The sequence below is a fragment of the Cryptomeria japonica genome, chromosome 9, assembly GCF_030272615.1.
Source record: "Cryptomeria japonica chromosome 9, Sugi_1.0, whole genome shotgun sequence".
Classification (NCBI taxonomy): Eukaryota; Viridiplantae; Streptophyta; class Pinopsida; order Cupressales; family Cupressaceae; genus Cryptomeria; species Cryptomeria japonica.
In genome coordinates this window covers 466,946,728-466,956,024 of record NC_081413.1, presented here as the reverse complement: position 1 = coordinate 466,956,024, position 9,297 = coordinate 466,946,728, and positions in this window count along the sequence as shown.

Below are 9,297 nucleotides of genomic sequence, written 5' to 3'. Positions count from 1 at the left end.
GTTTCTCTTGTGGTAGAATTGGACATTATGCTTCTAATTGTACTTATAGAGAAGACTATAAGAGACCAGATGAAGATGAGAAGAAGAATGAATTTAGAAGACACAACTTTAATAGTAGAGAGAAGAAGGTATTATGTTCTATTGAGGAATATACCTCTGAAGATGAAACTAATGATGACTCGAATGAAGAATCCTTGTTTATAGCAATTGAAGAAAAGGAGAATGCCTTGGATAAACTAGAAGAAGAGAGAATAGTCAAGATTGCATTGCATGCTAAGATAAAACTGAATACATAGATTATAGACTTCAGATGTTCAAACCATATGACTAGTGATAAAGATAGATTAATTAATCTCAAGGAATATGATGGTGGATCATTGAAATTTGCCAGAGAAGATGGTGCAACTATTAGAGGTATTGGAAGTGTTTCTATTGATGGTAAGCATAAAACTGATGATGTTTATTATGATGAAGGATCGAGACATAGTTTGTTAAGTGTTAGTCACATGTGTAGAAAAGGCTATGAAGTTTTGTTCAGTATCATCAAATGTGTGATTCAAAAAGAGAAGATTGGAAAAAAAGTTTCAGAAGGAGTTATAACAGATGGAAATGTGTACTACACCAAGGATAGAAAGGAGAGTAAATATTTGTTAGCACAAAAGGTTGATATTGTTCTAACAATTACAAAAAAGACAAGTGATTTGAAAGAGAAAAAAGAGAAGGAAACAAATGATGAAGAAGAAGAAGAGGAAGACTCAACAAAAGTTCCTACTAAGTATGTTCAGAAGCATCATTCAAAAAATTAGATAATTAGAGACAAGAAGGAAGATTGTAGAGGTTCGAGAGCAAGCCAATTATTGTATTCTATAAATGTATGAGCCGAAGACTTATGAGGAAGCAAGTAAATATAAAATTTGGGTCAAAGCAATGTAAGAAGAACTAAATCAAATCTAGAAGAACAAGACACATGAGCTAGTACTTAGACCAGTGGACAAAAATGTGATAGGAACTAAATGGGTGTTCAAGAATAAGTTGAATTAGGAAGGACAAGTTACAAGGAACAGAAAAAGACTAGTATGTAAAGGATATTCTTAGGTTGAAGGCATGGACTTTGAAGAAAATTTTGCCCTGGTAGCAAGGATGAAAGCTATTCATATGTTTCTTGCATTTTCTGCTTACAAGAACTTTAAAGTTTATCATATGGATTTCAATTCAACATTTTTGAATGGAGATCTGGAAGAAGAAGTTTACATTAAGAAACCAGATGTATTTGGATTAATAGAAGAAACAGATACGGTGTGTAGACTAAAGAAAGTATTGTCTAGACTTTGATAGGCACCTAGAGCTTGGTATGCAAGATTATATAGGTATTTGTTTCAACAGAATTTCAGGAAAGGTACAATAGACAGTAATCTTTATTTCAAGATTGATGGAGATAAGTTGTTAATTGTTATAATTTATGTTGATGATAACATATTTGGAGGAAATGATAGTTTATGTAAAGAGTTTTCTAAAGAGATGAAATTTTTATCTCTCAAAGAAAGTATGTGAAAGAGATGTTGAAGAAATTTGGTTTTGAAGATAGCAAATCGGTTACAACTCCTTTAACTATTGGGTGTAAGTTGAGCAAATATGATGAATCTCTGAAGGTTGAACATAATAAGTACAAGCCGATGATTGGTGGATTTTCGTATTTGACTGCATCCAGACCAAATATCATTCAAGTTGTGTGTTTGGTGGCTAGATTTTAAGCAAATCTGAAGGTGACACATAAGAAAGTTGCAAAAATAATGTTTAGATATTTGAAAGGTACCGTGGACTTTTGAATTTGGTACAAAAGAGGTGGAGATTTCATGTTGAAAGCTTATATTGATGCATATTAGGTTGGAAGAGTTGATGACTAGAAGAGTACTAGTGGTGGTGCTTTCTTTTTAGGGGATAGATTGGTCTCATGGTTCAGTAAGAAACAAGTTTCACTTTCCCTATCTATTGTTGAAGCAGATTATATTGTAGTGTCATCTTGTTGTACTCAAGTGATGTGGATGAGACAAACTCTTAAAGATACCAAGGTAACATATGATTAAGTAATTCCTATTATGTGTGACAATACAAGTGCAATAAACATTTCAAAGAATCTAGTTATGCATTAAAAAACAAAGCGTATTTCAATTAGATATCACTGCTTAAGGGATAAAGTTGCTAAGAAGGAAGTTCAATTGGAGTACATTTCTACAAAAGAGCAGGTTGCATATATTTTCACTAAGGCATTGGCAAAAGATACGTTTGAGTTTCTTTGGGAGAAGCTTGGGGTTATTGCCCCTCCTTATTCTAGCTAGGTGCATTATGAAGATGCATCTTTTCGGGGGGAGCTTTCATGCTTATTTATTTTCCTGGATTGATGTTGTGGCTACTCTTGGGGGGAGAAGTGGTGTGCGTAGTATTATTGTGGCCTTTATCCTTGATGAAAAAGGGGGAGAGATTAAGAAATTTTGAGGGAGAGATTGAGCAATTTTGAGATTTTTTTGATAGGAGGAGAGATTGAGTGGTCAAGAGATTCAGTTTTGGAGAGATATTGAGCAGTATTGTTTTGCAGATTGATCAAGTTTTGGTTGTAGGTTGAGTTTAGTGTTATCAAGTGTTGCCATCAATGACAAAGGGGGAGATTGTTGGAAGTATGTGTTGTTGTAGTTGCCATTGATGTTAGACTTGCTATTATGGATAGTTGTTGGTTCAAAAAGTCTGTGGTGTAGAGATATCTTGTTGTGTTGGTGTTGTAATTATTTTATTGGTTTTTCCGAAAGCATTTGGTTCCATAAAGTGTTGTTGATGTTGTTTATCATTGTTATCTTCCTTGGATATAGTTTTGGCATCATGGATATGATAGTTTTGTGGTCCAGAAATATTGTTGTGTTCTTTAGATGTTTTGACATTGTTCATAACTGGTTGTGATATTCAATTCTTGACTTATCCTTGCGTCTAGATATGATTTGTGGAGGATTGTTTGATGAGTTATGGGCCTCACTGTAGTGTGTGGAGATTCGGATTTGAGTTATTTGCATTGGAGGATATGTTTTATTCGTTAATTGATTTTATTGATGCATAGATTGTTGGTATATTATTTGTTATGTTATGGTGATTGTGGATCTGTGAATTGATCTTTGGAAGATATTTTTTGGTCCCCTCTTTCTCTTGGAGTGGATCAATGTATGTGTTTTTGGTCTAGAAGATATATTTTGTTTTAGGCCAAATTGATTCAACCTTTGATGATCTATCTTGTATCTAAGGAATGTGTATATGATTGAGTTGAGTGTGGAAGGTGAGAAGAATTGTGAGAGTGGAGAGAGCAGAGAAGAGTATGTGAGAGGAAGTGTGCAAAATTCAGTGAAGAGCAGAGAAGAAGAGTTGTGTTCAAATGATATGCAAGTTGTTTTGAGACCGTAGCAGATGTATGAGATATAATGTGAACACTTGAGGTCTGAGTTGTGTGTGTTGATGTTGGTCGCTTGATGCAGAGTTCAAGGACAACTTCATGATCAGGAGATCCTTCTTTTGAATTCATTTTTGTATCTTTCCCTGTTGCAGTTAGCTTCAGGTTTTGCAAGTCCTCTTTTGTATCTTGCCCCAAGAATAGTTAGCCTTGGTTTGCAAGTCCAGAGTAGTGAGCTCTTTTTATTGTAATTTGATATACATAGTGGATATTTTTGTGGGCAAGTGCTCACCATGGTTTTTCTCTGTTTGGGTTTTCCACATAGAAAATCTTGGTGTTCATTTGTTGGATGTGTTGTTGATTAATTGTTTATGTGCTACATAATTTTTGTTTGGACAGATCCCTCCTCACCCCCTCTTAGTTCTGCCTTGGGTTCAACATTAGTAAGAAGATATTTTTTTCTTTTTTCTTTTGTTGTTGCTCATTCTTTGTTATGTTGTAGCTAAAATAAATGAACATGTGTGGATTATTTTTGTTTTTTTTCTAGCATATGCATAGGATTTTTTAGTCCTCAAATTGAATTGACTTTAAAATTATTATATGTCAAGGATGTTAGAGTGCATTTTATTTGTTGATTATGCTATTTCAAATTAATATTTTATTTAATAATCTATTTGAATGTTTCTTGTTTTGTAATTGTGAGAAATGGGTATAATTTGTAAACTATCAAAGAAATCAGTTTTCTTGACAATTATTTTTGCTATGACTAAGGATTTGAAATATTGAACCTTACATTTCACAATGATCCATCCAAAAGAAACATTAAAGTAAGATGTGACATTCATTGGTAGAAAAAACATCTAGATTCTACATTATAAAACTATGCATTCTTATTCAATAAATAAATTGAATATTTTTTTTTTGACAATTTCTCATATAGGCTATTGCTATCACTCCCCTCTCTTTCTTCTTGATTTGAGATCATTAATTTTTTCTTCACTATAATAAAATGATTTTTTACACCTGGTCCTCATTTGAGGAGGGTTGAGTTAAAAATACAACTCAATCAAGCCTTTAAAAAAGTTTTAGTAGTAACATTGTAGTTAAGAAAGATTGTCTTTCATTTCTACTTTGTTTGGTGCATATACCAAAAAATTACAATAATGACTAAATATATAAAGAGGGGATATGATTATTTAAGAGAAGATGTTGTGAGACCTATTTTATATGAAGACACCCTCTTTTTTTATTGCAAGGTCCACTTTGTTGGATCTCAAAATCATTGTTCACATTCCTAGAGGATTCAACCCACTTCAAGGCAAGGGATATGGCATTCCTAAAGACAAATGAATAAATTCATCAACAAAATGTCAATGAAGATATGAAAATTACTAATAGTGAATAATCTCTCCTTCACTTTAGGTTGAGCTAGACCTAGGGGGTATTCTTAGAGGTATTCTTAACAATATTGAACACGATTAAAATCCGATGTTATAAATGAAATAGTAATATCTAGTGTATGCTTGGTCCCAAAAGTTATCACTAAACCAATGAATAATCTATTGCATATATAACCTCTATTTATTTGATGAATACATAATTGAAAAACTATAATATATAGGTATGAACAACATCATTCTTTAAAGGTAAAAATTTCAAGCTTGCTACAAGTGTTCCCTAATTAAATCATAAAATCATGAGATGCATACAAATTAATATTCCTACTTCTAGACTACTTGGTTAAAGATTTCTTCATTTTGAGAATATGTAGAGGGTTCTAGGTTTCTAGGACTAATGCCTTATTTATAGGTTATATAGGCATAATCAATTAGGAGGAACAAAACATCAAAATAAGAACAAATATATGATATTAAGAAATTGGACATACTTAATAATCCCTCTCCAAAACCTAGAAATCCATATGCAAAAAGTAAACTATGATCATAAAAAAATTCGATAATGAACTAAGTGTTGTAGCACTTGTCAAATTCTCATTACATTCACACCAATAGATGTAACCAATGAAAACCCAAGCTAGAATGCTATCACAATTCATTAATTGTAAATTTCCCAAGAAAAATCTACAAATGGCCAAGGCAACATTCAATTGTAGATGTCTACTACACATTAGATACCTATTCGAGATTCACAAAATATACTTCTCAATAAGTGACTAGATTTATAGGAGTTGAAACCCGAATTTGCCTAGTGTTTATAGTCACATGAAAATGAAGAAATGACTTAACATTGTTATGTGAAATGAACTCATATGTATAATATTTTGTTTGGTCACCAAATCCTTGTGAAATATTGACTAAGAATCCAATCTCATCGACGTGGCATACAAAAAAAGTCAATTTTTTTTCAAATTTGTTGGAATGGTAGCTTGGAAATGTGTGAAGATCATCTACATTTGGAACCACAACCATTGCATTCATGGTGGCAAGGTGTTCTTAATCATCCACTATTTATTTTGAACTTGGATTCATGCCCTTGGGATAAATAAGATTTTTTGGGCAGGAAAAATAATTTGATAGTTGCAAGAGTTTTAAATTAAGCATTAATGTTGATTTTAGGGAGATTTGATTATTGCAAGAGGCAATTTAGAAAAATACAAAAGTTTGAAGTTGAACAAGATGCGAGAAATAGACATAATTTGTTTTAGGTCAAGGCTAGACTTTAAAATTAGATAGGGAAATGTTAATATTGAAGTCCAATTAAACTCTACAACAAGGGTGAAACAAGTAAAAGAAGCACCATTGGTAGAGTTTAAATCTAAATAGAGGAATGTTAATTATGAAGTCCAATAAAACTCTGCAACAAGGGTGAAACACACAAAAAAAGCACCATTGAGATTTGAGGGGAAATTTTGTGGAAAGTAGGATGTCCAAGTTAGAAAGTAGATTTTTCAAAAGTTGGCTTGAGCTCCACTTAAGAGAAAATGAATGGAAAAAGGTGTTGGGAACGTTTTGTATGATTTCAATGTAGAAGTGAACATGGGAATTGGATATTTAGAATGAAGTCCAAAAGGCCACTTAAAATTGATATAAAAAGAGATGAGGAAAAGTGGGAAAAATATGCAAGACCAAATGGAGGAAGTGGAGATAAGATAGGAAGAAGTCCAAAGGTGGACAATAATTTTCCAAAGAGATGTTTGAAATGTAGTTAAATCTTGTGAAACTAGATGAGTGAAACTAGACGGGGAGGAGGGAGAATATCTAAATATATTTGGAAAGTCCAAAAAGGGAAGAAATAGGAGATTGTAGGAAAACAAGGGAGGTTTGAACCACTATTACGTTTTTGCAAAAAGAAAAAATAGAAAAATATGGGACGAAATGGAAGTAATCAAGGGGTCAATAATATTTGTATGGATTTTATGTGGGCTTAGGTGTTGGAATAGGACATTTGAAAACCAAAAGAAGTTCAATAATCCATTGAAACTCTATAGACTTGTACAAACACCATAAAATGACTAAACCACTTTTACATCTAGGATTCCTTCAGACTTCTTGCAATTTCATTTGGAACCTTGGGAAAACTTGTTGGGAGTCTTAAAACTTTTGGAACCTTGTTGGAAAGTTGGTGAATTTATAAACCGACAAATTCACCGATGCATCATCATATTGAATTTTATTAACATTTCAAGCATGGAATAAACCTTGTTTGTGTTTTTGCTGGTTTTAAAACATTGAAAACCTCTAACACTTTGCTTGTCAACACTTCCATGAGTTTTCAAACCTTTGAAAAGTGTGATAGATGAAATGAGTACTTATTAATGCTAAGGAAGTAATCAAACTTATAAGAAAAGGTTGACAAAACTCCACACTTAAAAACCTTCTAAATCTTATCAACTTCAAGCACCTAAAGAGAAAATGGGGGTGATTAAGGGAAATAATTAGGCAATTTGACTAAGGGGAACCCACTTGAATATTTGTCAAATTGGTTATGATGGGGTAAATAAGGTCAAAATGCGTAAGGGGTTTATGAACCAAGCAATTTTTACATGTTAATTTTTTAGGATTTGAAGATTAACTCAACACCCTAGGATCACATGAAAAAACATTGATAGCCTTCCATAAGAGAGTATGCGAGAATTGAGCTTGCTTGATATTAAGATCTATGGGTGATCCGAATTATGGATTCGGATGACAACACCCAAGTCAGAACTTGCGGTATTATGGATTTGTTTACATGAACAAGGTAAACATAGAATTGAAGCAAGCCAAAAAGTAATCTATTCAATTCGAAAATCCAACATATATCAGTTCATGAGATTCCAAGGGTCACCAAAACCCCTTGAGAATCGAAACCCAACAGTCATATTTGTTTATTTACATAATAAAATTCAAAACTACGAAATTTTCAAAAAACTATATGAAATTTTATCCTAACTTTAACTAGACATAACTTTCTACTCAGGACTCGAAATCACGAGCCGTTTAACTCATTGGAAAGGTCTCCAAGAGCTTAAGGCAAAGTCATGAAAGAACGTGCCTATGGAAATGTTCTAAGGGATAGGCCAAAGTTTCAAGGGATGAAAATGCCCCAAAGGCCTTCAAAAACACCAATTACTAACATATAGAAAAACTAGAAAAAATATGAAAATATTATTTTCAATATTTCAAATTTGCTTCTGATCAATGGGATATGATACAAAACACACAATAGCCTTGTTTATATAGGTAAGGTGAAGTATATGATTTGACAAGATGTTGACATGTGTCATAATCCTATAACATGAGACAACTTAACATAACAACCTAGGACACAAGAATAAAATGCCAAAAGATAAGATAAGATCTTATGACAACTAAGACTTAAAAAGATTCCTTAGCACATAAGTTAACATGTGAATATGACCCCACTGATGCATTAGTTCAGTACAAAACCTTACTCACACCAACACCCCTCTTTAAGTGCAAATTAGGGAAGAACAAACATATACAAATGATGTGAAGTTGCAAGGATGGGTCTCAACTACGCGACCATCTTAGCTATCCATTTGCAAATGATCTTTTACAAATGGAGCAAAGGAGAAAAACTACATGGGCAAAACCCCTCTCAACAAAAAAGACTGCAACTGACAATCATGTAAAAGTGATGAAATAAGTGCCAAATGGAGGACACATCAATAAAATTGAGTCCCAATACACTTATGGGCTTCATAGTGCTTTTGCAAGAAGGTAGGTATTCAAGTAAACACAAGCAAGATTGAGATATTAATTCTTATCTAATGAAGAAAACATAGTTTATATTTTATTTGGAAAGGATCTCTTCTAGTGTAAAAATATCTTAGGATAGACTTCAACAACAAGCTTGGATACGAAAATTGCAAAAGGAAGAAAATTTTGGGATGTTTTGAAAACTCTATTTTCTTTACAAAGCAAAAGTAGAGAGGCTAGTTATGGGATTGGAAAATTATCTAGGATCTATTTGGCCTATTAATAACCTTGGTGGTACTTTATGGACATGTGAAGTGTGGGATAATAACAAATCAAAGAGAAAAATGAAGGAAAATATAGAGGATACAAAAGTGCCTAATTACAAGCAAAATCAAACTAAAAGCTTTAGTTCTTTGTGAGATTCTTCTAACAAAAACATGTATCTTCGCTATTGAGGTAGCAACTATGGTTTATCTCTTGGGATGTTTAAAAAAATAAGTAGATGGAGACAAATTGATGGCTTAATATTTTCACCGAAGAAGTCCTGGATGAGAAAAATAAGATGTGGAAGAAAAAAAAACAAGGAATGGATAAATATCTGAAATATCAACTTCAATGCATATCCAAATAATAACAAAGACAAAGACATTTTTTATGATTAAGTTCTCCAAAACTATGTGGAAAAAAGAGTTAAGGAGAGAAAAAAGA